The following is a 23,632-nucleotide window of genomic DNA, read 5'->3' as shown; positions in this document are numbered from 1 at the left end:
CAAAAAGTAGGAATTTTAGAAAGGTGTGATACAACCGGTAAAAAGTAATCAGACTCCCAAAAGTGGAAGCAGACAAAACGGGTCGCTAGAGGTATTAAGTCAAATACAAAGCACTTTGTCTTCAAACAAAGTAGTGGGCTGCTGCCAATAAGGGTCGCTACTGACTTTAGTTCTTCTCCAATGACCTAGTAGATGGAATGGAAAGTGGGAGATAGCACTCTTGCCCTTGTTGCTTTTTTTTTGTGCTCTGGACTGAGGTGCAGTGAGGCTAAAAAGGGGGAACTTGATGGCCACTGAGCTATGAAAGGATACCCCACAAGAGTCTTTTTTGGCCTTTGATCCTCAACCCTACCCAGCTGAACTCTGTAACTCTTTCTAGCAAGCTGCCCGACTCCCCTTTTTTAATTGAGTCAGGGTAACAGTAATAGGTAATTACCCTGGCAGGTAGAAGCCCAAAAATGGTTTGCCAGAGATGTGGGCCGTTTTCCACTAAAGCGGTGGAGTAAGGAAGACGCTGTTGTATCATGGGATGCAAACGGGAAAGGGTCAACAAGAAAGACGGTGTGTTATCAACGTGACGTAAAAGTTCCTTCGAGCCGGAATCGAACCAGCGACCTAAGGATTACAGTTTTCTCAACATTTTGTCAATCTACAGTCCTCCGCTCTACCAGCTGAGCTATCGAAGGATACGCCAGCTAAGGTTTTGCCAGCCTTTGATCCTCATTCCTAGCGAGCGGAAGGTGCAGAAAATGAGTGTTTGTCTCTGGGGTTCAAGATGGAAAAGCATGTGTGTGGAGGATGCGGGCATCAATCCCGCTACCTCTCGCATGCTAAGCGAGCGCTCTACCATTTGAGCTAATCCCCCATCTATACACATCTGCGCAAGAGACGCGGGCGGATGAGCGGAACTGCGATGTCAGAGTTAACGATGGAACGCCACACAGTTTCATTGGAATGGAGGACTGTGTATTTTACAACATTTCTTTTGTCTTCACAGAGTGTTGAGCAAGGGGTCAACAAAAAGTAGGAATTTTAGAAAGGTGTGATACAACCGGTAAAAAGTAATCAGACTCCCAAAAGTGGAAGCAGACAAAACGGGTCGCTAGAGGTATTAAGTCAAATACAAAGCACTTTGTCTTCAAACAAAGTAGTGGGCTGCTGCCAATAAGGGTCGCTACTGACTTTAGTTCTTCTCCAATGACCTAGTAGATGGAATGGAAAGTGGGAGATAGCACTCTTGCCCTTGTTGCTTTTTTTTTGTGCTCTGGACTGAGGTGCAGTGAGGCTAAAAAGGGGGAACTTGATGGCCACTGAGCTATGAAAGGATACCCCACAAGAGTCTTTTTTGGCCTTTGATCCTCAACCCTACCCAGCTGAACTCTGTAACTCTTTCTAGCAAGCTGCCCGACTCCCCTTTTTTAATTGAGTCAGGGTAACAGTAATAGGTAATTACCCTGGCAGGTAGAAGCCCAAAAATGGTTTGCCAGAGATGTGGGCCGTTTTCCACTAAAGCGGTGGAGTAAGGAAGACGCTGTTGTATCATGGGATGCAAACGGGAAAGGGTCAACAAGAAAGACGGTGTGTTATCAACGTGACGTAAAAGTTCCTTCGAGCCGGAATCGAACCAGCGACCTAAGGATTACAGTTTTCTCAACATTTTGTCAATCTACAGTCCTCCGCTCTACCAGCTGAGCTATCGAAGGATACGCCAGCTAAGGTTTTGCCAGCCTTTGATCCTCATTCCTAGCGAGCGGAAGGTGCAGAAAATGAGTGTTTGTCTCTGGGGTTCAAGATGGAAAAGCATGTGTGTGGAGGATGCGGGCATCAATCCCGCTACCTCTCGCATGCTAAGCGAGCGCTCTACCATTTGAGCTAATCCCCCATCTATACACATCTGCGCAAGAGACGCGGGCGGATGAGCGGAACTGCGATGTCAGAGTTAACGATGGAACGCCACACAGTTTCATTGGAATGGAGGACTGTGTATTTTACAACATTTCTTTTGTCTTCACAGAGTGTTGAGCAAGGGGTCAACAAAAAGTAGGAATTTTAGAAAGGTGTGATACAACCGGTAAAAAGTAATCAGACTCCCAAAAGTGGAAGCAGACAAAACGGGTCGCTAGAGGTATTAAGTCAAATACAAAGCACTTTGTCTTCAAACAAAGTAGTGGGCTGCTGCCAATAAGGGTCGCTACTGACTTTAGTTCTTCTCCAATGACCTAGTAGATGGAATGGAAAGTGGGAGATAGCACTCTTGCCCTTGTTGCTTTTTTTTTTGTGCTCTGGACTGAGGTGCAGTGAGGCTAAAAAGGGGGAACTTGATGGCCGCTGAGCTATGAAAGGATACCCCACAAGAGTCTTTTTTGGCCTTTGATCCTCAACCCTACTGTAATGATCGCTGCTGCAGCAGCTATTGCTGGAAGTAGTGCTGCAGCTCAGGCAGTTCTGATGTCTTTCCATGCAAGCTGCATAGGTTTGTCTGTCTTTCCCTGCTGTCAGCTTGTGACTGATTATCATTCACCTGTGTGGGAATCTGCATGTCTGCTCCCATTGGATGACCTCAGTATAAAGATCTGCTTCCTGCAGGGTTTCCTTGGGTTTTCATAGCTTCAGCCTAAGCCTGTCTTGCTGTCGCTTTGGCCCCCGATCGTGTTTCTTGTTAAAGATACTTTGCTGGTCTTTGCATCATATATTGGTTCATTGCCAATATATATGCATACCAGCACGTTTATTATTTTCCTTGTATTTGTGTTACGTGATACATCAGTGTCGCTGATGTATACGTACACAAACTGTTTATATCCTGTGTTCAGTTAGTCAGTTTTCCAGCACGTTTTGGTAGTTTGCGCGTACCGTGAACACCCGTGCTGAGCTAGTTATCCTGTTCCTGGTCCTGTTTGTGGATTGCGTTCATCTCTGCGAAGAGATAACGAATCCTTCTGAATCCTGTTCTGTTACCGTTTGTGGATTGCGTTTATCTCTTCGAAGAGATAACGAATCCTTCTGAATCCTGTTCTGTTACTGTTTGTGGATTGCGTTCATCTCTGCGAAGAGATAGCGAATCCTTCTGAGTCCTGTTCCCTGTATTACTCCATTCCTAGTCAGCGTTCCTGCTTATGTCATATATCGGTTCATTGCCGATATATACATATGTTAGTCAGACGTTACAAATAGTTTCATTGATAGCTGTAATTGTAATACGCTAGGAAAACATACTTATTGTATATTTATCTGTGTTACGTTTATCTATCTTAATCCTGCTATTTTCTGACTATCCTGTCCTGTCTTTGTGAGGCACGCCATCGCCGCATCGCATTGGCTGCCTCATTCCAGTCTGTCTGGTTTTGGACGCTTGCTGTCGCTAAGTAGCCGCTAGCTAGCAAGCGTTCATTCTGTCTACCTGTCCTGATCTCCTCAGTTCTGGTTTATGCGCTCAGCGCTACTTTGCGCTGAGACGTTATAACGAAAGCATTGTTTGTGGCTGTCAGATCTGCACCGGCTCTGTGCGCCACAATCTCCTATTGGAGTCAGTCCTCCCCTCCACTATACTAGGGATAGCCTGTTTCCTGGTGCTAGTGTGTGTACCTCCTCCACGCCAGCTCATGCGTTGCATGCTGACTGTGGAGAATACACCACCAAGCCTTACACTATGAAAACCCCATTACCAATCCCCATTGTGGGGGGGATTCCCAGAAAGTATGACACTGTTAATTATGGTTCCTGTTCCTTTAAGAAATTTGAAGAACTTAGCTCTGAAACAGAAAATGAGTTTTTCTCTGAATGTGCCAGGTTCCTGTCCAATCCTGATCTCCAAGCGACTCCTGTTTCAACCTGGGCACTCCAACTAAGTTATATTTTGTTTAAAGGGGAATTATTCCAGTGGGCATTTGATGTTCTCAATCATTCCGATTTGAAAGAGAAACCGCTGGAATTTCTAGCGTTTGTGATCCATAACTGGTTGCGCATAGATCCATTGCCTTTTCCTCTTAATGAACTCCTGGCAGCAGGCCAATCAGCTGCTCCTTCAATTGCTTGCAAGAATGAGCAGCAAGCAGAAAGTGTTACTGATAATTTTCCTGCAGCTTTGAATAAATCACCAAAAACCGCAAGGTCAAAGGCAAAACGCAAACGTTCTAAGAAACGTGTCCAATCTGCAGAATCGTTATCCTTAGCGACTGAGACCTAGAATGAGATTCTGCCATTAACAGATAATGAAATGCAATTGTCTTTCAGGGGAGTTAAATGGACTTATGAAACTACTAATGAACTTTCCTCCCTGGCTAGGGAAAATAAAGATTTGTGTTTAAAAGAATTATCTGAGTATGATTATGAGGAGATATTACAGAGTATTGAACAAATCAACTTATTTGTAAAGCAAGGAAAGTTTGCATACACTACAGTTAAACACTTGCTACAGGTATTGGAGATTCTTAAGAATAAGGAATCTGCCAATCACCTGCTAATTAACCCTATACATGTGCCTGCCACAATCATATCTGCAGACTGTGATCAGCCTAAATGTTTCGCTGTTAAGTATGCATGGGATCCTCCATTCGAGAGGGGAGAGATGGAAGCCCTGGTCTGTGAATGGAAGAATGATTCAAGTTCATTTTGTCAATTTTACAGTGCAAAAAGTGAAATGGTATTGAACGCATGCATTAAGTCAGCCTATAACCTAATAGAGGCTGGTGTGTGTAGGTATGACTGTGTGGCTCCCTTGATTGATGTGTTGGAACTGATTTTGGATGATTTTTATGTGACTCCGAATTCGCAAATTTGGCGTTCTGACCCGCCTGCTTCAGCACCTTTGGCTGATTCAGCAGGTGATTCGGAGCTCTTTTTGTGTGAAATTGAAGTTCCTGCAATTCCACCCTGTACCATGGATAACTCAGTGTTACTTACCAGTAAAACAGAAGCCACTGATACATTCTTAACCTTGCCCTGCGCAAATTTCTCAGCAGAGAAGCCAGAGGTCCTGCTGACTTCCGAGTCCAGCCTAGCCAGTACTCATGACTCTTTGTTTAGTGAAACAGACACCAGAAAAATCTTGCCTGTCTCTGCAAACACTTCTGCAGAAATTACCTGTGTTAATAAAGTTCAACTCCTGTCTGATCCAGCAGATGCCAATAGATGCACTACATCAGTTTCCGAGTCCCAGCAATTCCGTCTAGAAACATCAGAACCCCGGCATCTGAATTTTCCAATTTTACAAATGAATGGTGATTCAGATGCGCAAACATTGTGTCTTGATCTTCCTGTTTCTACACCTCGCTCTAGTTTCATGAATAGCTCAGAGCATCTGCTATGTGAACCTGAAATCGCAGAATTATTACCTTGTTCAGAAAATCTTCCAGTAAATTTGCCCTGTACCATGAATTGTGCAGTAGATCTCTCCAATGAAACTCAGGTCACAGAATCATTATGCTGTCCAGCAGGTGCTTCCATGGTTTTGCCCTGCAATATGGACTGTTCAGTGATCCTGTCCAGTGAAGCTGTGGTCGTAGAGTCTTATGCTTCACCCAGTACTTTGGATATTTCAAACCCTCTAGCAGAAGGGTCTGAGGCACTGCTTACCTCAGTTGGTGTTGCAGTAATATTCACTTGTCTAGCAGCTGTTTTGGAATTACAGTCTGCTCTAATAAAACTTGGTGAATTTCTGCCCAGCAAAGCAGAAGCCATTGAAATATTGTCCTCGTCAGCAATTGTGTTAGATACCTTGCCCTGTACACAGTCTGATTTAACCAATGTTGAGTCCCTCTCCAGTGTTGTAACAGCCGAGGAACTCCAGCCCTGTCCTCTGAATGTTTCAGAAGTCTTGCCCTGTAACATGGATAATTCTGATTCTCTGGTCAAAATAATAGAAATCTCAGAATTTCAGTCCGGTCTGATGTGTGTTCCTGAAACCCAGCCCTGTATCCTGAAAGATTCTGGTTCTCTGGCCGCTGTGGCAGAGGTTCCAGAGTCCCCTTCCTGTCCAGGGAATTCCTCAGTTTTGCCTAGTCCAGTGGGGGCTGCTGCAATGCTGACTTGTTCTGCAGCGCCTCATGAGCTCCAATCCAGTGTATTAGATGAGTCTCTGTCCAGTCCAGAGGTAGTTGTGGAGTCCCTATCTGGTTCAGTGCATACATCAGAAGATTTGTCCTGTCTTGTTAGTGCCCCTGAATCTGATTTGTTACTGACTTTGCTGGAATCAGCGACATCTAAGTCTGATCCTGCATTCTCGTGTAAAAATCCAGTAGTTGCGAAGTCTAGTCATGATGATTTTTTTTTGGCCAGTCCTGGTTTTGGTCCTGTCTTGGCTGACCCTGAGGCTCACAGTTCCTTGACATGCCCAGAGGTTTCTCTTGTGCCAGTGTGCCCAGATGTTCTTTGTGTGCCAGAATGCCCAAGTGTGTTTAAGGTGTTAGCGTGCTCTGATGCTTCCTTAGTGGGAACATGTTCTGATGTTGCCAGTCTGCCTGCATGCCCAGAGATGGTTCTGGTCCCTGAAAGCCCTGATATTGATGTTTGTCCTTGTGGCCCTGACTCGGGAATTGCCCTAGGTTCCATAGGGGTTCTTGATAGTTCTCCATGTGAGCCTAAGGGGCATTCTGACCTATGGGGATCTCTTTGGAGCTTCAAGGTGTTCTGGGAGGTCTCTGAGAAAACTTGTCCTGGTGCCTTGGACTGGTTCAACAGTGGGTTTTGTCTTGGTAAAGACAGTACCGGTGGGCATTGCAAAGGCTTTGGCGTTTCTGAACTGTTCCTGGAAGGCGGTGGGTATCGCTCAGGGAGTTTCGGAGGGCTTTCTTCTGGAAATCATGGTTCTGATGGGTGTCACACTGGGGCTTGTAGTACTGATGGGCATGGTTCTGTAGGTTCTGGTTCTGATGGGTCCAGTCTTGTGGGGACTGATTCTGGAATTCGGTCTTGCCGGGCTGTCCCGGTCATCATGAATTATCAGTCAGACTGTTTTGTTGGAAATTTCAGTTTTGAAAAGCGTCTGGAATCCACTTTTAAAGGCGGGGGTACTGTAATGATCGCTGCTGCAGCAGCTATTGCTGGAAGTAGTGCTGCAGCCCAGGCAGTTCTGATGTCTTTCCATGCAAGCTGCATAGGTTTGTCTGTCTTTCCCTGCTGTCAGCTTGTGACTGATTATCATTCACCTGTGTGGGAATCTGCATGTCTGCTCCCATTGGATGACCTCAGTATAAAGATCTGCTTCCTGCAGGGTTTCCTTGGGTTTTCATAGCTTCAGCCTAAGCCTGTCTTGCTGTCGCTTTGGCCCCCGATCGTGTTTCTTGTTAAAGATACTTTGCTGGTCTTTGCATCATATATTGGTTCATTGCCAATATATATGCATACCAGCACGTTTATTATTTTCCTTGTATTTGTGTTACGTGATACATCAGTGTCGCTGATGTATACGTACACAAACTGTTTATATCCTGTGTTCAGTTAGTCAGTTTTCCAGCACGTTTTGGTAGTTTGCGCGTACCGTGAACACCCGTGCTGAGCTAGTTATCCTGTTCCTGGTCCTGTTTGTGGATTGCGTTCATCTCTGCGAAGAGATAACGAATCCTTCTGAATCCTGTTCTGTTACCGTTTGTGGATTGCGTTTATCTCTGCGAAGAGATAACGAATCCTTCTGAATCCTGTTCTGTTACTGTTTGTGGATTGCGTTCATCTCTGCGAAGAGATAGCGAATCCTTCTGAGTCCTGTTCCCTGTATTACTCCATTCCTAGTCAGCGTTCCTGCTTATGTCATATATCGGTTCATTGCCGATATATACATATGTTAGTCAGACGTTACAAATAGTTTCATTGATAGCTGTAATTGTAATACGCTAGGAAAACATACTTATTGTATATTTATCTGTGTTACGTTTATCTATCTTAATCCTGCTATTTTCTGACTATCCTGTCCTGTCTTTGTGAGGCACGCCATCGCCGCATCGCATTGGCTGCCTCATTCCAGTCTGTCTGGTTTTGGACGCTTGCTGTCGCTAAGTAGCCGCTAGCTAGCAAGCGTTCATTCTGTCTACCTGTCCTGATCTCCTCAGTTCTGGTTTATGCGCTCAGCGCTACTTTGCGCTGAGACGTTATAACGAAAGCATTGTTTGTGGCTGTCAGATCTGCACCGGCTCTGTGCGCCACAATCTCCTATTGGAGTCAGTCCTCCCCTCCACTATACTAGGGATAGCCTGTTTCCTGGTGCTAGTGTGTGTACCTCCTCCACGCCAGCTCATGCGTTGCATGCTGACTGTGGAGAATACACCACCAAGCCTTACACCTACCCAGCTGAACTCTGTAACTCTTTCTAGCAAGCTGCCCGACTCCCCTTTTTTAATTGAGTCAGGGTAACAGTAATAGGTAATTACCCTGGCAGGTAGAAGCCCAAAAATGGTTTGCCAGAGATGTGGGCCGTTTTCCACTAAAGCGGTGGAGTAAGGAAGACGCTGTTGTATCATGGGATGCAAACGGGAAAGGGTCAACAAGAAAGACGGTGTGTTATCAACGTGACGTAAAAGTTCCTTCGAGCCGGAATCGAACCAGCGACCTAAGGATTACAGTTTTCTCAACATTTTGTCAATCTACAGTCCTCCGCTCTACCAGCTGAGCTATCGAAGGATACCCCAGCTAAAGTTTTGCCAGCCTTTGATCCTCATTCCTAGCGAGCGGAAGGTGCAGAAAATGAGTGTTTGTCTCTGGGGTTCAAGATGGAAAAGCATGTGTGTGGAGGATGCGGGCATCAATCCCGCTACCTCTCGCATGCTAAGCGAGCGCTCTACCATTTGAGCTAAGCCCCCATCTATACACATCTGCGCAAGAGACGCGGGCGGATGAGCGGAACTGCGATGTCAGAGTTAACGATGGAACGCCACACAGTTTCATTGGAATGGAGGACTGTGTATTTTACAACATTTCTTTTGTCTTCACAGAGTGTTGAGCAAGGGGTCAACAAAAAGTAGGAATTTTAGAAAGGTGTGATACAACCGGTAAAAAGTAATCAGACTCCCAAAAGTGGAAGCAGACAAAACGGGTCGCTAGAGGTATTAAGTCAAATACAAAGCACTTTGTCTTCAAACAAAGTAGTGGGCTGCTGCCAATAAGGGTCGCTACTGACTTTAGTTCTTCTCCAATGACCTAGTAGATGGAATGGAAAGTGGGAGAAAGCACTCTTGCCCTTGTTGCTTTTTTTTGTGCTCTGGACTGAGGTGCAGTGAGGCTAAAAAGGGGGAACTTGATGGCCACTGAGCTATGAAAGGATACCCCACAAGAGTCTTTTTTGGCCTTTGATCCTCAACCCTACCCAGCTGAACTCTGTAACTCTTTCTAGCAAGCTGCCCGACTCCCCTTTTTTAATTGAGTCAGGGTAACAGTAATAGGTAATTACCCTGGCAGGTAGAAGCCCAAAAATGGTTTGCCAGAGATGTGGGCCGTTTTCCACTAAAGCGGTGGAGTAAGGAAGACGCTGTTGTATCATGGGATGCAAACGGGAAAGGGTCAACAAGAAAGACGGTGTGTTATCAACGTGACGTAAAAGTTCCTTCGAGCCGGAATCGAACCAGCGACCTAAGGATTACAGTTTTCTCAACATTTTGTCAATCTACAGTCTCACGCTCTACCAGCTGAGCTATCGAAGGATACCCCAGCTAAGGTTTTGCCAGCCTTTGATCCTCATTCCGAGCGAGCGGAAGGTGCAGAAAATGAGTGTTTGTCTCTGGGGTTCAAGATGGAAAAGCATGTGTGTGGAGGATGCGGGCATCGATCCCGCTAACTCTCGCATGCTAAGCGAGCGCTCCACCATTTGAGCTAATCCCACATCTATACACATCTGCGCAAGAGACGCGGGCGGATGAGCGGAACTGCGATGTCAGAGTTAACGATGGAACGCCACACAGTTTCATTGGAATGGAGGACTGTGTATTTTACAACATTTCTTTTGTCTTCACAGAGTGTTGAGCAAGGGGTCAACAAAAAGTAGGAATTTTAGAAAGGTGTGATACAACCGGTAAAAAGTAATCAGACTCCCAAAAGTGGAAGCAGACAAAACGGGTCGCTAGAGGTATTAAGTCAAATACAAAGCACTTTGTCTTCAAACAAAGTAGTGGGCTGCTGCCAATAAGGGTCGCTACTGACTTTAGTTCTTCTCCAATGACCTAGTAGATGGAATGGAAAGTGGGAGAAAGCACTCTTGCCCTTGTTGCTTTTTTTTTGTGCTCTGGACTGAGGTGCAGTGAGGCTAAAAAGGGGGAACTTGATGGCCACTGAGCTATGAAAGGATACCCCACAAGAGTCTTTTTTGGCCTTTGATCCTCAACCCTACCCAGCTGAACTCTGTAACTCTTTCTAGCAAGCTGCCCGACTCCCCTTTTTTAATTGAGTCAGGGTAACAGTAATAGGTAATTACCCTGGCAGGTAGAAGCCCAAAAATGGTTTGCCAGAGATGTGGGCCGTTTTCCACTAAAGCGGTGGAGTAAGGAAGACGCTGTTGTATCATGGGATGCAAACGGCAAAGGGTCAACAAGAAAGACGGTGTGTTATCAACGTGACGTAAAAGTTCCTTCGAGCCGGAATCGAACCAGCGACCTAAGGATTACAGTTTTCTCAACATTTTGTCAATCTACAGTCCTCCGCTCTACCAGCTGAGCTATCGAAGGATACCCCAGCTAAGGTTTTGCCAGCCTTTGATCCTCATTCCTAGCGAGCGGAAGGTGCAGAAAATGAGTGTTTGTCTCTGGGGTTCAAGATGGAAAAGCATGTGTGTGGAGGATGCGGGCATCGATCCCGCTACCTCTCGCATGCTAAGCGAGCGCTCTACCATTTGAGCTAATCCCCCATCTATACACATCTGCGCAAGAGACGCGGGCGGATGAGCGGAACTGCGATGTCAGAGTTAACGATGGAACGCCACACAGTTTCATTGGAATGGAGGACTGTGTATTTTACAACATTTCTTTTGTCTTCACAGAGTGTTGAGCAAGGGGTCAACAAAAAGTAGGAATTTTAGAAAGGTGTGATACAACCGGTAAAAAGTAATCAGACTCCCAAAAGTGGAAGCAGACAAAACGGGTCGCTAGAGGTATTAAGTCAAATACAAAGCACTTTGTCTTCAAACAAAGTAGTGGGCTGCTGCCAATAAGGGTCGCTACTGACTTTAGTTCTTCTCCAATGACCTAGTAGATGGAATGGAAAGTGGGAGAAAGCACTCTTGCCCTTGTTGCTTTTTTTTTGTGCTCTGGACTGAGGTGCAGTGAGGCTAAAAAGGGGGAACTTGATGGCCACTGAGCTATGAAAGGATACCCCACAAGAGTCTTTTTTGGCCTTTGATCCTCAACCCTACCCAGCTGAACTCTGTAACTCTTTCTAGCAAGCTGCCCGACTCCCCTTTTTTAATTGAGTCAGGGTAACAGTAATAGGTAATTACCCTGGCAGGTAGAAGCCCAAAAATGGTTTGCCAGAGATGTGGGCCGTTTTCCACTAAAGCGGTGGAGTAAGGAAGACGCTGTTGTATCATGGGATGCAAACGGGAAAGGGTCAACAAGAAAGACGGTGTGTTATCAACGTGACGTAAAAGTTCCTTCGAGCCGGAATCGAACCAGCGACCTAAGGATTACAGTTTTCTCAACATTTTGTGAATCTACAGTCCTCCGCTCTACCAGCTGAGCTATCGAAGGATACCCCAGCTAAGGTTTTGCCAGCCTTTGATCCTCATTCCTAGCGAGCGGAAGGTGCAGAAAATGAGTGTTTGTCTCTGGGGTTCAAGATGGAAAAGCATGTGTGTGGAGGATGCGGGCATCGATCCCGCTACCTCTCGCATGCTAAGCGAGCGCTCTACCATTTGAGCTAATCCCCCATCTATACACATCTGCGCAAGAGACGCGGGCGGATGAGCGGAACTGCGATGTCAGAGTTAACGATGGAACGCCACACAGTTTCATTGGAATGGAGGACTGTGTATTTTACAACATTTCTTTTGTCTTCACAGAGTGTTGAGCAAGGGGTCAACAAAAAGTAGGAATTTTAGAAAGGTGTGATACAACCGGTAAAAAGTAATCAGACTCCCAAAAGTGGAAGCAGACAAAACGGGTCGCTAGAGGTATTAAGTCAAATACAAAGCACTTTGTCTTCAAACAAAGTAGTGGGCTGCTGCCAATAAGGGTCGCTACTGACTTTAGTTCTTCTCCAATGACCTAGTAGATGGAATGGAAAGTGGGAGAAAGCACTCTTGCCCTTGTTGCTTTTTTTTTGTGCTCTGGACTGAGGTGCAGTGAGGCTAAAAAGGGGGAACTTGATGGCCACTGAGCTATGAAAGGATACCCCACAAGAGTCTTTTTTTGGCCTTTGATCCTCAACCCTACCCAGCTGAACTCTGTAACTCTTTCTAGCAAGCTGCCCGACTCCCCTTTTTTAATTGAGTCAGGGTAACAGTAATAGGTAATTACCCTGGCAGGTAGAAGCCCAAAAATGGTTTGCCAGAGATGTGGGCCGTTTTCCACTAAAGCGGTGGAGTAAGGAAGACGCTGTTGTATCATGGGATGCAAACGGGAAAGGGTCAACAAGAAAGACGGTGTGTTATCAACGTGACGTAAAAGTTCCTTCGAGCCGGAATCGAACCAGCGACCTAAGGATTACAGTTTTCTCAACATTTTGTCAATCTACAGTCCTCCGCTCTACCAGCTGAGCTATCGAAGGATACCCCAGCTAAGGTTTTGCCAGCCTTTGATCCTCATTCCTAGCGAGCGGAAGGTGCAGAAAATGAGTGTTTGTCTCTGGGGTTCCAGATGGAAAAGCATGTGTGTGGAGGATGCGGGCATCGATCCCGCTACCTCTCGCATGCTAAGCGAGCGCTCTACCATTTGAGCTAATCCCCCATCTATACACATCTGCGCAAGAGACGCGGGCGGATGAGCGGAACTGCGATGTCAGAGTTAACGATGGAACGCCACACAGTTTCATTGGAATGGAGGACTGTGTATTTTACAACATTTCTTTTGTCTTCACAGAGTGTTGAGCAAGGGGTCAACAAAAAGTAGGAATTTTAGAAAGGTGTGATACAACCGGTAAAAAGTAATCAGACTCCCAAGAGTGGAAGCAGACAAAACGGGTCGCTAGAGGTATTAAGTCAAATACAAAGCACTTTGTCTTCAAACAAAGTAGTGGGCTGCTGCCAATAAGGGTCGCTACTGACTTTAGTTCTTCTCCAATGACCTAGTAGATGGAATGGAAAGTGGGAGAAAGCACTCTTGCCCTTGTTGCTTTTATTTTGTGCTCTGGACTGAGGTGCAGTGAGGCTAAAAAGGGGGAACTTGATGGCCACTGAGCTATGAAAGGATACCCCACAAGAGTCTTTTTTGGCCTTTGATCCTCAACCCTACCCAGCTGAACTTTGTAACTCTTTCTAGCAAGCTGCCCGACTCCCCTTTTTTAATTGAGTCAGGGTAACAGTAATAGGTAATTACCCTGGCAGGTAGAAGCCCAAAAATGGTTTGCCAGAGATGTGGGCCGTTTTCCACTAAAGCGGTGGAGTAAGGAAGACGCTGTTGTATCATGGGATGCAAACGGGAAAGGGTCAACAAGAAAGACGGTGTGTTATCAACGTGACGTAAAAGTTCCTTCGAGCCGGAATCGAACCAGCGACCTAAGGTTTACAGTTTTCTCAACATTTTGTCAATCTACAGTCCGTCGCTCTACCAGCTGAGCTATCGAAGGATACCCCAGCTAAGGTTTTGCCAGCCTTTGATCCTCATTCCTAGCGAGCGGAAGGTGCAGAAAATGAGTGTTTGTCTCTGGGGTTCAAGATGGAAAAGCATGTGTGTGGAGGATGCGGGCATCGATCCCGCTACCTCTCGCATGCTAAGCGAGCGCTCTACCATTTGAGCTAATCCCCCATCTATAGACATCTGCGCAAGAGACGCGGGCGGATGAGCGGAACTTCGATGTCAGAGTTAACGATGGAACGCCACACAGTTTCATTGGAATGGAGGACTGTGTATTTTACAACATTTCTTTTGTCTTCACAGAGTGTTGAGCAAGGGGTCAACAAAAAGTAGGAATTTTAGAAAGGTGTGATACAACCGGTAAAAAGTAATCAGACTCCCAAAAGTGGAAGCAGACAAAACGGGTCGCTAGAGGTATTAAGTCAAATACAAAACACTTTGTCTTCAAACAAAGTAGTGGGCTGCTGCCAATAAGGGTCGCTACTGACTTTAGTTCTTCTCCAATGACCTAGTAGATGGAATGGAAAGTGGGAGAAAGCACTCTTGCCCTTGTTGCTTTTTTTTTGTGCTCTGGACTGAGGTGCAGTGAGGCTAAAAAGGGGGAACTTGATGGCCACTGAGCTATGAAAGGATACCCCACAAGAGTCTTTTTTGGCCTTTGATCCTCAACCCTACCCAGCTGAACTCTGTAACTCTTTCTAGCAAGCTGCCCGACTCCCCTTTTTTAATTGAGTCAGGGTAACAGTAATAGGTAATTACCCTGGCAGGTAGAAGCCCAAAAATGGTTTGCCAGAGATGTGGGCCGTTTTCCACTAAAGCGGTGGAGTAAGGAAGACGCTGTTGTATCATGGGATGCAAACGGGAAAGGGTCAACAAGAAAGACGGTGTGTTATCAACGTGACGTAAAAGTTCCTTCGAGCCGGAATCGAACCAGCGACCTAAGGATTACAGTTTTCTCAACATTTTGTCAATCTACAGTCCTCCGCTCTACCAGCTGAGCTATCGAAGGATACCCCAGCTAAGGTTTTGCCAGCCTTTGATCCTCATTCCTAGCGAGCGGAAGGTGCAGAAAATGAGTGTTTGTCTCTGGGGTTCAAGATGGAAAAGCATGTGTGTGGAGGATGCAGGCATCGATCCCGCTACCTCTCGCATGCTAAGCGAGCGCTCTACCATTTGAGCTAATCCCCCATCTATACACATCTGCGCAAGAGACGCGGGCGGATGAGCGGAACTGCGATGTCAGAGTTAACGATGGAACGCCACACAGTTTCATTGGAATGGAGGACTGTGTATTTTACAACATTTCTTTTGTCTTCACAGAGTGTTGAGCAAGGGGTCAACAAAAAGTAGGAATTTTAGAAAGGTGTGATACAACCGGTAAAAAGTAATCAGACTCCCAAAAGTGGAAGCAGACAAAACGGGTCGCTAGAGGTATTAAGTCAAATACAAAGCACTTTGTCTTCAAACAAAGTAGGGGGCTGCTGCCAATAAGGGTCGCTACTGACTTTAGTTCTTCTCCAATGACCTAGTAGATGGAATGGAAAGTGGGAGAAAGCACTCTTGCCCTTGTTGCTTTTTTTTTGTGCTCTGGACTGAGGTGCAGTGAGGCTAAAAAGGGGGAACTTGATGGCCACTGAGCTATGAAAGGATACCCCACAAGAGTCTTTTTTGGCCTTTGATCCTCAACCCTACCCAGCTGAACTCTGTAACTCTTTCTAGCAAGCTGCCCGACTCCCCTTTTTTAATTGAGTCAGGGTAACAGTAATAGGTAATTACCCTGGCAGGTAGAAGCCCAAAAATGGTTTGCCAGAGATGTGGGCCGTTTTCCACTAAAGCGGTGGAGTAAGGAAGACGCTGTTGTATCATGGGATGCAAACGGGAAAGGGTCAACAAGAAAGACGGTGTGTTATCAACGTGACGTAAAAGTTCCTTCGAGCCGGAATCGAACCAGTGACCTAAGGATTACAGTTTTCTCAACATTTTGTCAATCTACAGTCCTCCGCTCTACCAGCTGAGCTATCGAAGGATACCCCAGCTAAGCTTTTGCCAGCCTTTGATCCTCATTCCTAGCGAGCGGAAGGTGCAGAAAATGAGTGTTTGTCTCTGGGGTTCAAGATGGAAAAGCATGTGTGTGGAGGATGCAGGCATCGATCCCGCTACCTCTCGCATGCTAAGCGAGCGCTCTACCATTTGAGCTAATCCCCCATCTATACACATCTGCGCAAGAGACGTGGGCGGATGAGCGGAACTGCGATGTCAGAGTTAACGATGGAACGCCACACAGTTTCATTGGAATGGAGGACTGTGTATTTTACAACATTTCTTTTGTCTTCACAGAGTGTTGAGCAAGGGGTCAACAAAAAGTAGGAATTTTAGAAAGGTGTGATACAACCGGTAAAAAGTAATCAGACTCCCAAAAGTGGAAGCAGACAAAACGGGTCGCTAGAGGTATTAAGTCAAATACAAAGCACTTTGTCTTCAAACAAAGTAGGGGGCTGCTGCCAATAAGGGTCGCTACTGACTTTAGTTCTTCTCCAATGACCTAGTAGATGGAATGGAAAGTGGGAGAAAGCACTCTTGCCCTTGTTGCTTTTTTTTTGTGCTCTGGACTGAGGTGCAGTGAGGCTAAAAAGGGGGAACTTGATGGCCACTGAGCTATGAAAGGATACCCCACAAGAGTCTTTTTTGGCCTTTGATCCTCAACCCTACCCAGCTGAACTCTGTAACTCTTTCTAGCAAGCTGCCCGACTCCCCTTTTTTAATTGAGTCAGGGTAACAGTAATAGGTAATTACCCTGGCAGGTAGAAGCCCAAAAATGGTTTGCCAGAGATGTGGGCCGTTTTCCACTAAAGCGGTGGAGTAAGGAAGACGCTGTTGTATCATGGGATGCAAACGGGAAAGGGTCAACAAGAAAGACGGTGTGTTATCAACGTGACGTAAAAGTTCCTTCGAGCCAGAATCGAACCAGCGACCTAAGAATTACAGTTTTCTCAACATTTTGTCAATCTACAGTCCTCCGCTCTACCAGCTGAGCTATCGAAGGATACCCCAGCTAAGGTTTTGCCAGCCTTTGATCCTCATTCCTAGCGAGCGGAAGGTGCAGAAAATGAGTGTTTGTCTCTGGGGTTCAAGATGGAAAAGCATGTGTGTGGAGGATGCAGGCATCGATCCCGCTACCTCTCGCATGCTAAGCGAGCGCTCTACCATTTGAGCTAATCCCCCATCTATACACATCTGCGCAAGAGACGCGGGCGGATGAGCGGAACTGCGATGTCAGAGTTAACGATGGAACGCCACACAGTTTCATTGGAATGGAGGACTGTGTATTTTACAACATTTCTTTTGTCTTCACAGAGTGTTGAGCAAGGGGTCAACAAAAAGTAGGAATTTTAGAAAGGTGTGATACAACCGGTAAAAAGTAATCAGACTCCCAAAAGTGGAAGCAGACAAAACGGGTCGCTAGAGGTATTAAGTCAAATACAAAGCACTTTGTCTTCAAACAAAGTAGGGGGCTGCTGCCAATAAGGGTCGCTACTGACTTTAGTTCTTCTCCAATGACCTAGTAGATGGAATGGAAAGTGGGAGAAAGCACTCTTGCCCTTGTTGCTTTTTTTTTGTGCTCTGGACTGAGGTGCAGTGAGGCTAAAAAGGGGGAACTTGATGGCCACTGAGCTATGAAAGGATACCCCACAAGAGTCTTTTTTGGCCTTTGATCCTCAACCCTACCCAGCTGAACTCTGTAACTCTTTCTAGCAAGCTGCCCGACTCCCCTTTTTTAATTGAGTCAGGGTAACAGTAATAGGTAATTACCCTGGCAGGTAGAAGCCCAAAAATGGTTTGCCAGAGATGTGGGCCGTTTTCCACTAAAGCGGTGGAGTAAGGAAGACGCTGTTGTATCATGGGATGCAAACGGGAAAGGGTCAACAAGAAAGACGGTGTGTTATCAACGTGACGTAAAAGTTCCTTCGAGCCGGAATCGAACAAGTGACCTAAGGATTACAGTTTTCTCAACATTTTGTCAATCTACAGTCCTCCTCTCTACCAGCTGAGCTATCGAAGGATACTCCAGCTAAGGTTTTGCCAGCCTTTGATCCTCATTCCTAGCGAGCGGAAGGTGCAGAAAATTAGTGTTTGTCTCTGGGGTTCAAGATGGAAAAGCAAGTGTGTGGAGGATGCGGGCATCGATCCCGCTACCTCTCGCATGCTAAGCGAGCGCTCTACCATTTGAGCTAATCCCCCATCTATACACATCTGCGCAAGAGACGCGGGCGGATGAGCGGAACTGCGATGTCAGAGTTAACGATGGAACGCCACACAGTTTCATTGGAATGGAGGACTGTGTATTTTACAACATTTCTTTTGTCTTCACAGAGTGTTGAGCAAGGGGTCAACAAAAAGTAGGAATTTTAGAAAGGTGTGATACAACCGGTAAAAAGTAATCAGACTCCCAAAAGTGGAAGCAGACAAAACGGGTCGCTAGAGGTATTAAGTCAAATACAAAGCACTTTGTCTTCAAACAAAGTAGTGGGCTGCTGCCAATAAGGGTCGCTACTGACTTTAGTTCTTCTCCAATGACCTAGTAGATGGAATGGAAAGTGGGAGAAAGCACTCTTGCCCTTGTTGCTTTTTTTTTGTGCTCTGGACTGAGGTGCAGTGAGGCTAAAAAGGGGGAACTTGATGGCCACTGAGCTATGAAAGGATACCCCACAAGAGTCTTTTTTGGCCTTTGATCCTCAACCCTACCCAGCTGAACTCTGTAACTCTTTCTAGCAAGCTGCCCGACTCCCCTTTTTTAATTGAGTCAGGGTAACAGTAATAGGTAATTACCCTGGCAGGTAGAAGCCCAAAAATGGTTTGCCAGAGATGTGGGCCGTTTTCCACTAAAGCGGTGGAGTAAGGAAGACGCTGTTGTATCATGGGATGCAAACGGGAAAGGGTCAACAAGAAAGACGGTGTGTTATCAACGTGACGTAAAAGTTCCTTCGAGCCGGAATCGAACAAGTGACCTAAGGATTACAGTTTTCTCAACATTTTGTCAATCTACAGTCCTCCTCTCTACCAGCTGAGCTATCGAAGGATACTCCAGCTAAGGTTTTGCCAGCCTTTGATCCTCATTCCTAGCGAGCGGAAGGTGCAGAAAATTAGTGTTTGTCTCTGGGGTTCAAGATGGAAAAGCAAGTGTGTGGAGGATGCGGGCATCGATCCCGCTACCTCTCGCATGCTAAGCGAGCGCTCTACCATTTGAGCTAATCCCCCATCTATACACATCTGCGCAAGAGACGCGGGCGGATGAGCGGAACTGCGATGTCAGAGTTAACGATGGAACGCCACACAGTTTCATTGGAATGGAGGACTGTGTATTTTACAACATTTCTTTTGTCTTCACAGAGTGTTGAGCAAGGGGTCAACAAAAAGTAGGAATTTTAGAAAGGTGTGATACAACCGGTAAAAAGTAATCAGACTCCCAAAAGTGGAAGCAGACAAAACGGGTCGCTAGAGGTATTAAGTCAAATACAAAGCACTTTGTCTTCAAACAAAGTAGTGGGCTGCTGCCAATAAGGGTCGCTACTGACTTTAGTTCTTCTCCAATGACCTAGTAGATGGAATGGAAAGTGGGAGAAAGCACTCTTGCCCTTGTTGCTTTTTTTTTGTGCTCTGGACTGAGGTGCAGTGAGGCTAAAAAGGGGGAACTTGATGGCCACTGAGCTATGAAAGGATACCCCACAAGAGTCTTTTTTGGCCTTTGATCCTCAACCCTACCCAGCTGAACTCTGTAACTCTTTCTAGCAAGCTGCCCGACTCCCCTTTTTTAATTGAGTCAGGGTAACAGTAATAGGTAATTACCCTGGCAGGTAGAAGCCCAAAAATGGTTTGCCAGAGATGTGGGCCGTTTTCCACTAAAGCGGTGGAGTAAGGAAGACGCTGTTGTATCATGGGATGCAACCGGGAAAGGGTCAACAAGAAAGACGGTGTGTTATCAACGTGACGTAAAAGTTCCTTCGAGCCGGAATCGAACCAGCGACCTAAGGATTACAGTTTTCTCAACATTTTGTCAATCTACAGTCCTCCGCTCTACCAGCTGAGCTATCGAAGGATACCCCAGCTAAGGTTTTGCCAGCCTTTGATCCTCATTCCTAGCGAGCGGAAGGTGCAGAAAATGAGTGTTTGTCTCTGGGGTTCAAGATGGAAAAGCATGTGTGTGGAGGATGCAGGCATCGATCCCGCTACCTCTCGCATGCTAAGCGAGCGCTCTACCATTTGAGCTAATCCCCCATCTATACACATCTGCGCAAGAGACGCGGGCGGATGAGCGGAACTGCGATGTCAGAGTTAACGATGGAACGCCACACAGTTTCATTGGAATGGAGGACTGTGTATTTTACAACATTTCTTTTGTCTTCACAGAGTGTTGAGCAAGGGGTCAACAAAAAGTAGGAATTTTAGAAAGGTGTGATACAACCGGTAAAAAGTAATCAGACTCCCAAAAGTGGAAGCAGACAAAACGGGTCGCTAGAGGTATTAAGTCAACTACAAAGCACTTTGTCTTCAAACAAAGTAGTGGGCTGCTGCCAATAAGGGTCGCTACTGACTTTAGTTCTTCTCCAATGACCTAGTAGATGGAATGGAAAGTGGGAGAAAGCACTCTTGCCCTTGTTGCTTTTTTTTTGTGCTCTGGACTGAGGTGCAGTGAGGCTAAAAAGGGGGAACTTGATGGCCACTGAGCTATGAAAGGATACCCCACAAGAGTCTTTTTTGGCCTTTGATCCTCAACCCTACCCAGCTGAACTCTGTAACTCTTTCTAGCAAGCTGCCCGACTCCCCTTTTTTAATTGAGTCAGGGTAACAGTAATAGGTAATTACCCTGGCAGGTAGAAGCCCAAAAATGGTTTGCCAGAGATGTGGGCCGTTTTCCACTAAAGCGGTGGAGTAAGGAAGACGCTGTTGTATCATGGGATGCAAACGGGAAAGGGTCAACAAGAAAGACGGTGTGTTATCAACGTGACGTAAAAGTTCCTTCGAGCCGGAATCGAACCAGCGACCTAAGGATTACAGTTTTCTCAACATTTTGTCAATCTACAGTCCTCCGCTCTACCAGCTGAGCTATCGAAGGATACCCCAGCTAAGGTTTTGCCAGCCTTTGATCCTCATTCCTAGCGAGCGGAAGGTGCAGAAAATGAGTGTTTGTCTCTGGGGTTCAAGATGGAAAAGCATGTGTGTGGAGGATGCGGGCATCGATCCCGCTACCTCTCGCATGCTAAGCGAGCGCTCTACCATTTGAGCTAATCCCCCATCTATACACATCTGCGCAAGAGACGCGGGCAGATGAGCGGAACTGCGATGTCAGAGTTAACGATGGAACGCCACACAGTTTCATTGGAATGGAGGACTGTGTATTTTACAACATTTCTTTTGTCTTCACAGAGTGTTGAGCAAGGGGTCAACAAAAAGTAGGAATTTTAGAAAGGTGTGATACAACCGGTAAAAAGTAATCAGACTCCCAAAAGTGGAAGCAGACAAAACGGGTCGCTAGAGGTATTAAGTCAAATACAAAGCACTTTGTCTTCAAACAAAGTAGTAGGCTGCTGCCAATAAGGGTCGCTACTGACTTTAGTTCTTCTCCAATGACCTAGTAGATGGAATGGAAAGTGGGAGAAAGCACTCTTGCCCTTGTTGCTTTTTTTTTGTGCTCTGGACTGAGGTGCAGTGAGGCTAAAAAGGGGGAACTTGATGGCCACTGAGCTATGAAAGGATACCCCACAAGAGTCTTTTTTGGCCCTTGATCCTCAACCCTACCCAGCTGAACTCTGTAACTCTTTCTAGCAAGCTGCCCGACTCCCCTTTTTTAATTGAGTCAGGGTAACAGTAATAGGTAATTACCCTGGCAGGTAGAAGCCCAAAAATGGTTTGCCAGAGATGTGGGCCGTTTTCCACTAAAGCGGTGGAGTAAGGAAGACGCTGTTGTATCATGGGATGCAAACGGGAAAGGGTCAACAAGAAAGACGGTGTGTTATCAACGTGACGTAAAAGTTCCTTCGAGCCGGAATCGAACCAGCGACCTAAGGATTACAGTTTTCTCAACATTTTGTCAATCTACAGTCCTCCGCTCTACCAGCTGAGCTATCGAAGGATACTCCAGCTAAGGTTTTGCCAGCCTTTGATCCTCATTCCTAGCGAGCGGAAGGTGCAGAAAATGAGTGTTTGTCTCTGGGGTTCAAGATGGAAAAGCATGTGTGTGGAGGATGCGGGCATCGATCCCGCTACCTCTCGCATGCTAAGCGAGCGCTCTACCATTTGAGCTAATCCCCCATCCATACACATCTGCGCAAGAGACGCGGGCGGATGAGCGGAACTGCGATGTCAGAGTTAACGATGGAACGCCACACAGTTTCATTGGAATGGAGGACTGTGTATTTTACAACATTTCTTTTGTCTTCACAGAGTGTTGAGCAAGGGGTCAACAAAAAGTAGGAATTTTAGAAAGGTGTGATACAACCGGTAAAAAGTAATCAGACTCCCAAAAGTGGAAGCAGACAAAACGGGTCGCTAGAGGTATTAAGTCAAATACAAAGCACTTTGTCTTCAAACAAAGTAGTGGGCTGCTGCCAATAAGGGTCGCTACTGACTTTAGTTCTTCTCCAATGACCTAGTAGATGGAATGGAAAGTGGGAGAAAGCACTCTTGCCCTTGTTGCTTTTTTTTTGTGCTCTGGACTGAGGTGCAGTGAGGCTAAAAAGGGGGAACTTGATGGCCACTGAGCTATGAAAGGATACCCCACAAGAGTCTTTTTTGGCCTTTGATCCTCAACCCTACCCAGCTGAACTCTGTAACTCTTTCTAGCAAGCTGCCCGACTCCCCTTTTTTAATTGAGTCAGGGTAACAGTAATAGGTAATTACCCTGGCAGGTAGAAGCCCAAAAATGGTTTGCCAGAGATGTGGGCCGTTTTCCACTAAAGCGGTGGAGTAAGGAAGACGCTGTTGTATCATGGGATGCAAACGGGAAAGGGTCAACAAGAAAGACGGTGTGTTATCAACGTGACGTAAAACTTCCTTCGAGCCGGAATCGAACCAGCGACCTAAGGATTACAGTTTTCTCAACATTTTGTCAATCTACAGTCCTCCGCTCTACCAGCTGAGCTATCGAAGGATACCCCAGCTAAGGTTTTGCCAGCCTTTGATCCTCATTCCTAGCGAGCGGAAGGTGCAGAAAATGAGTGTTTGTCTCTGGGGTTCAAGATGGAAAAGCATGTGTGTGGAGGATGCGGGCATCGATCCCGCTACCTCTCGCATGCTAAGCGAGCGCTCTACCATTTGAGCTAATCCCCCATCTATACACATCTGCGCAAGAGACGCGGGCGGATGAGCGGAACTGCGATGTCAGAGTTAACGATGGAACGCCACACAGTTTCATTGGAATGGAGGACTGTGTATTTTACAACATTTCTTTTGTCTTCACAGAGTGTTGAGCAAGGGGTCAACAAAAAGTAGGAATTTTAGAAAGGTGTGATACAACCGGTAAAAAGTAATCAGACTCCCAAAAGTGGAAGCAGACAAAACGGGTCGCTAGAGGTATTAAGTCAAATACAAAGCACTTTGTCTTCAAACAAAGTAGTGGGCTGCTGCCAATAAGGGTCGCTACTGACTTTAGTTCTTCTCCAATGACCTAGTAGATGGAATGGAAAGTGGGAGAAAGCACTCTTGCCCTTGTTGCTTTTTTTTTGTGCTCTGGACTGAGGTGCAGTGAGGCTAAAAAGGGGGAACTTGATGGCCACTGAGCTATGAAAGGATACCCCACAAGAGTCTTTTTTGGCCTTTGATCCTCAACCCTACCCAGCTGAACTCTGTAACTCTTTCTAGCAAGCTGCCCGACTCCCCTTTCTTAATTGAGTCAGGGTAACAGTAATAGGTAATTACCCTGGCAGGTAGAAGCC

The 23,632-nt window shown here is 46.1% G+C and overlaps 21 non-coding genes across 21 annotated transcripts; all 21 read right to left on the bottom strand.

Moving 5' to 3' along the window:
- Nucleotides 1-587: 587 nt before the first annotated feature.
- On the bottom strand, nt 588-686 carry TRNAY-GUA (transfer RNA tyrosine (anticodon GUA)). The gene is made up of 2 exons: nt 650-686; nt 588-623 (listed from the first exon to the last, which is right to left on the bottom strand). It is a non-coding gene; the product is annotated as a tRNA-Tyr (tRNA).
- Nucleotides 687-1,604: 918 nt separating this feature from the next.
- Nucleotides 1,605-1,703, bottom strand: TRNAY-GUA (transfer RNA tyrosine (anticodon GUA)). The gene is made up of 2 exons: nt 1,667-1,703; nt 1,605-1,640 (listed from the first exon to the last, which is right to left on the bottom strand). It is a non-coding gene; the product is annotated as a tRNA-Tyr (tRNA).
- Nucleotides 1,704-8,511: 6,808 nt separating this feature from the next.
- On the bottom strand, nt 8,512-8,610 carry TRNAY-GUA (transfer RNA tyrosine (anticodon GUA)). Its single transcript has 2 exons — nt 8,574-8,610; nt 8,512-8,547 (listed from the first exon to the last, which is right to left on the bottom strand). It is a non-coding gene; the product is annotated as a tRNA-Tyr (tRNA).
- A 1,934-nt stretch (nt 8,611-10,544) lies between these two features.
- Nucleotides 10,545-10,643, bottom strand: TRNAY-GUA (transfer RNA tyrosine (anticodon GUA)). Its single transcript has 2 exons — nt 10,607-10,643; nt 10,545-10,580 (listed from the first exon to the last, which is right to left on the bottom strand). It is a non-coding gene; the product is annotated as a tRNA-Tyr (tRNA).
- A 106-nt stretch (nt 10,644-10,749) lies between these two features.
- On the bottom strand, nt 10,750-10,822 carry TRNAA-AGC (transfer RNA alanine (anticodon AGC)). Its single transcript has one exon. It is a non-coding gene; the product is annotated as a tRNA-Ala (tRNA).
- Nucleotides 10,823-11,561: 739 nt separating this feature from the next.
- Nucleotides 11,562-11,660, bottom strand: TRNAY-GUA (transfer RNA tyrosine (anticodon GUA)). Its single transcript has 2 exons — nt 11,624-11,660; nt 11,562-11,597 (listed from the first exon to the last, which is right to left on the bottom strand). It is a non-coding gene; the product is annotated as a tRNA-Tyr (tRNA).
- Nucleotides 11,661-11,766: 106 nt separating this feature from the next.
- On the bottom strand, nt 11,767-11,839 carry TRNAA-AGC (transfer RNA alanine (anticodon AGC)). Its single transcript has one exon. It is a non-coding gene; the product is annotated as a tRNA-Ala (tRNA).
- Nucleotides 11,840-12,579: 740 nt separating this feature from the next.
- Nucleotides 12,580-12,678, bottom strand: TRNAY-GUA (transfer RNA tyrosine (anticodon GUA)). The gene is made up of 2 exons: nt 12,642-12,678; nt 12,580-12,615 (listed from the first exon to the last, which is right to left on the bottom strand). It is a non-coding gene; the product is annotated as a tRNA-Tyr (tRNA).
- A 106-nt stretch (nt 12,679-12,784) lies between these two features.
- Nucleotides 12,785-12,857, bottom strand: TRNAA-AGC (transfer RNA alanine (anticodon AGC)). Its single transcript has one exon. It is a non-coding gene; the product is annotated as a tRNA-Ala (tRNA).
- Nucleotides 12,858-13,801: 944 nt separating this feature from the next.
- On the bottom strand, nt 13,802-13,874 carry TRNAA-AGC (transfer RNA alanine (anticodon AGC)). The gene has a single exon. It is a non-coding gene; the product is annotated as a tRNA-Ala (tRNA).
- A 739-nt stretch (nt 13,875-14,613) lies between these two features.
- On the bottom strand, nt 14,614-14,712 carry TRNAY-GUA (transfer RNA tyrosine (anticodon GUA)). The gene is made up of 2 exons: nt 14,676-14,712; nt 14,614-14,649 (listed from the first exon to the last, which is right to left on the bottom strand). It is a non-coding gene; the product is annotated as a tRNA-Tyr (tRNA).
- A 918-nt stretch (nt 14,713-15,630) lies between these two features.
- Nucleotides 15,631-15,729, bottom strand: TRNAY-GUA (transfer RNA tyrosine (anticodon GUA)). Its single transcript has 2 exons — nt 15,693-15,729; nt 15,631-15,666 (listed from the first exon to the last, which is right to left on the bottom strand). It is a non-coding gene; the product is annotated as a tRNA-Tyr (tRNA).
- Nucleotides 15,730-17,869: 2,140 nt separating this feature from the next.
- TRNAA-AGC (transfer RNA alanine (anticodon AGC)) lies at nt 17,870-17,942 on the bottom strand. The gene has a single exon. It is a non-coding gene; the product is annotated as a tRNA-Ala (tRNA).
- Nucleotides 17,943-18,886: 944 nt separating this feature from the next.
- On the bottom strand, nt 18,887-18,959 carry TRNAA-AGC (transfer RNA alanine (anticodon AGC)). Its single transcript has one exon. It is a non-coding gene; the product is annotated as a tRNA-Ala (tRNA).
- A 739-nt stretch (nt 18,960-19,698) lies between these two features.
- On the bottom strand, nt 19,699-19,797 carry TRNAY-GUA (transfer RNA tyrosine (anticodon GUA)). The gene is made up of 2 exons: nt 19,761-19,797; nt 19,699-19,734 (listed from the first exon to the last, which is right to left on the bottom strand). It is a non-coding gene; the product is annotated as a tRNA-Tyr (tRNA).
- Nucleotides 19,798-20,715: 918 nt separating this feature from the next.
- Nucleotides 20,716-20,814, bottom strand: TRNAY-GUA (transfer RNA tyrosine (anticodon GUA)). Its single transcript has 2 exons — nt 20,778-20,814; nt 20,716-20,751 (listed from the first exon to the last, which is right to left on the bottom strand). It is a non-coding gene; the product is annotated as a tRNA-Tyr (tRNA).
- A 106-nt stretch (nt 20,815-20,920) lies between these two features.
- TRNAA-AGC (transfer RNA alanine (anticodon AGC)) lies at nt 20,921-20,993 on the bottom strand. The gene has a single exon. It is a non-coding gene; the product is annotated as a tRNA-Ala (tRNA).
- A 739-nt stretch (nt 20,994-21,732) lies between these two features.
- TRNAY-GUA (transfer RNA tyrosine (anticodon GUA)) lies at nt 21,733-21,831 on the bottom strand. Its single transcript has 2 exons — nt 21,795-21,831; nt 21,733-21,768 (listed from the first exon to the last, which is right to left on the bottom strand). It is a non-coding gene; the product is annotated as a tRNA-Tyr (tRNA).
- A 106-nt stretch (nt 21,832-21,937) lies between these two features.
- TRNAA-AGC (transfer RNA alanine (anticodon AGC)) lies at nt 21,938-22,010 on the bottom strand. Its single transcript has one exon. It is a non-coding gene; the product is annotated as a tRNA-Ala (tRNA).
- Nucleotides 22,011-22,749: 739 nt separating this feature from the next.
- Nucleotides 22,750-22,848, bottom strand: TRNAY-GUA (transfer RNA tyrosine (anticodon GUA)). Its single transcript has 2 exons — nt 22,812-22,848; nt 22,750-22,785 (listed from the first exon to the last, which is right to left on the bottom strand). It is a non-coding gene; the product is annotated as a tRNA-Tyr (tRNA).
- A 106-nt stretch (nt 22,849-22,954) lies between these two features.
- On the bottom strand, nt 22,955-23,027 carry TRNAA-AGC (transfer RNA alanine (anticodon AGC)). The gene has a single exon. It is a non-coding gene; the product is annotated as a tRNA-Ala (tRNA).
- Nucleotides 23,028-23,632: the final 605 nt, after the last annotated feature.

This window comes from Hyperolius riggenbachi, chromosome 4 (assembly GCF_040937935.1).
Source record: "Hyperolius riggenbachi isolate aHypRig1 chromosome 4, aHypRig1.pri, whole genome shotgun sequence".
In the NCBI taxonomy this organism is placed as follows: domain Eukaryota; kingdom Metazoa; phylum Chordata; class Amphibia; order Anura; family Hyperoliidae; genus Hyperolius; species Hyperolius riggenbachi.
This window is presented reverse-complemented; position numbering and strand designations above follow the sequence as displayed.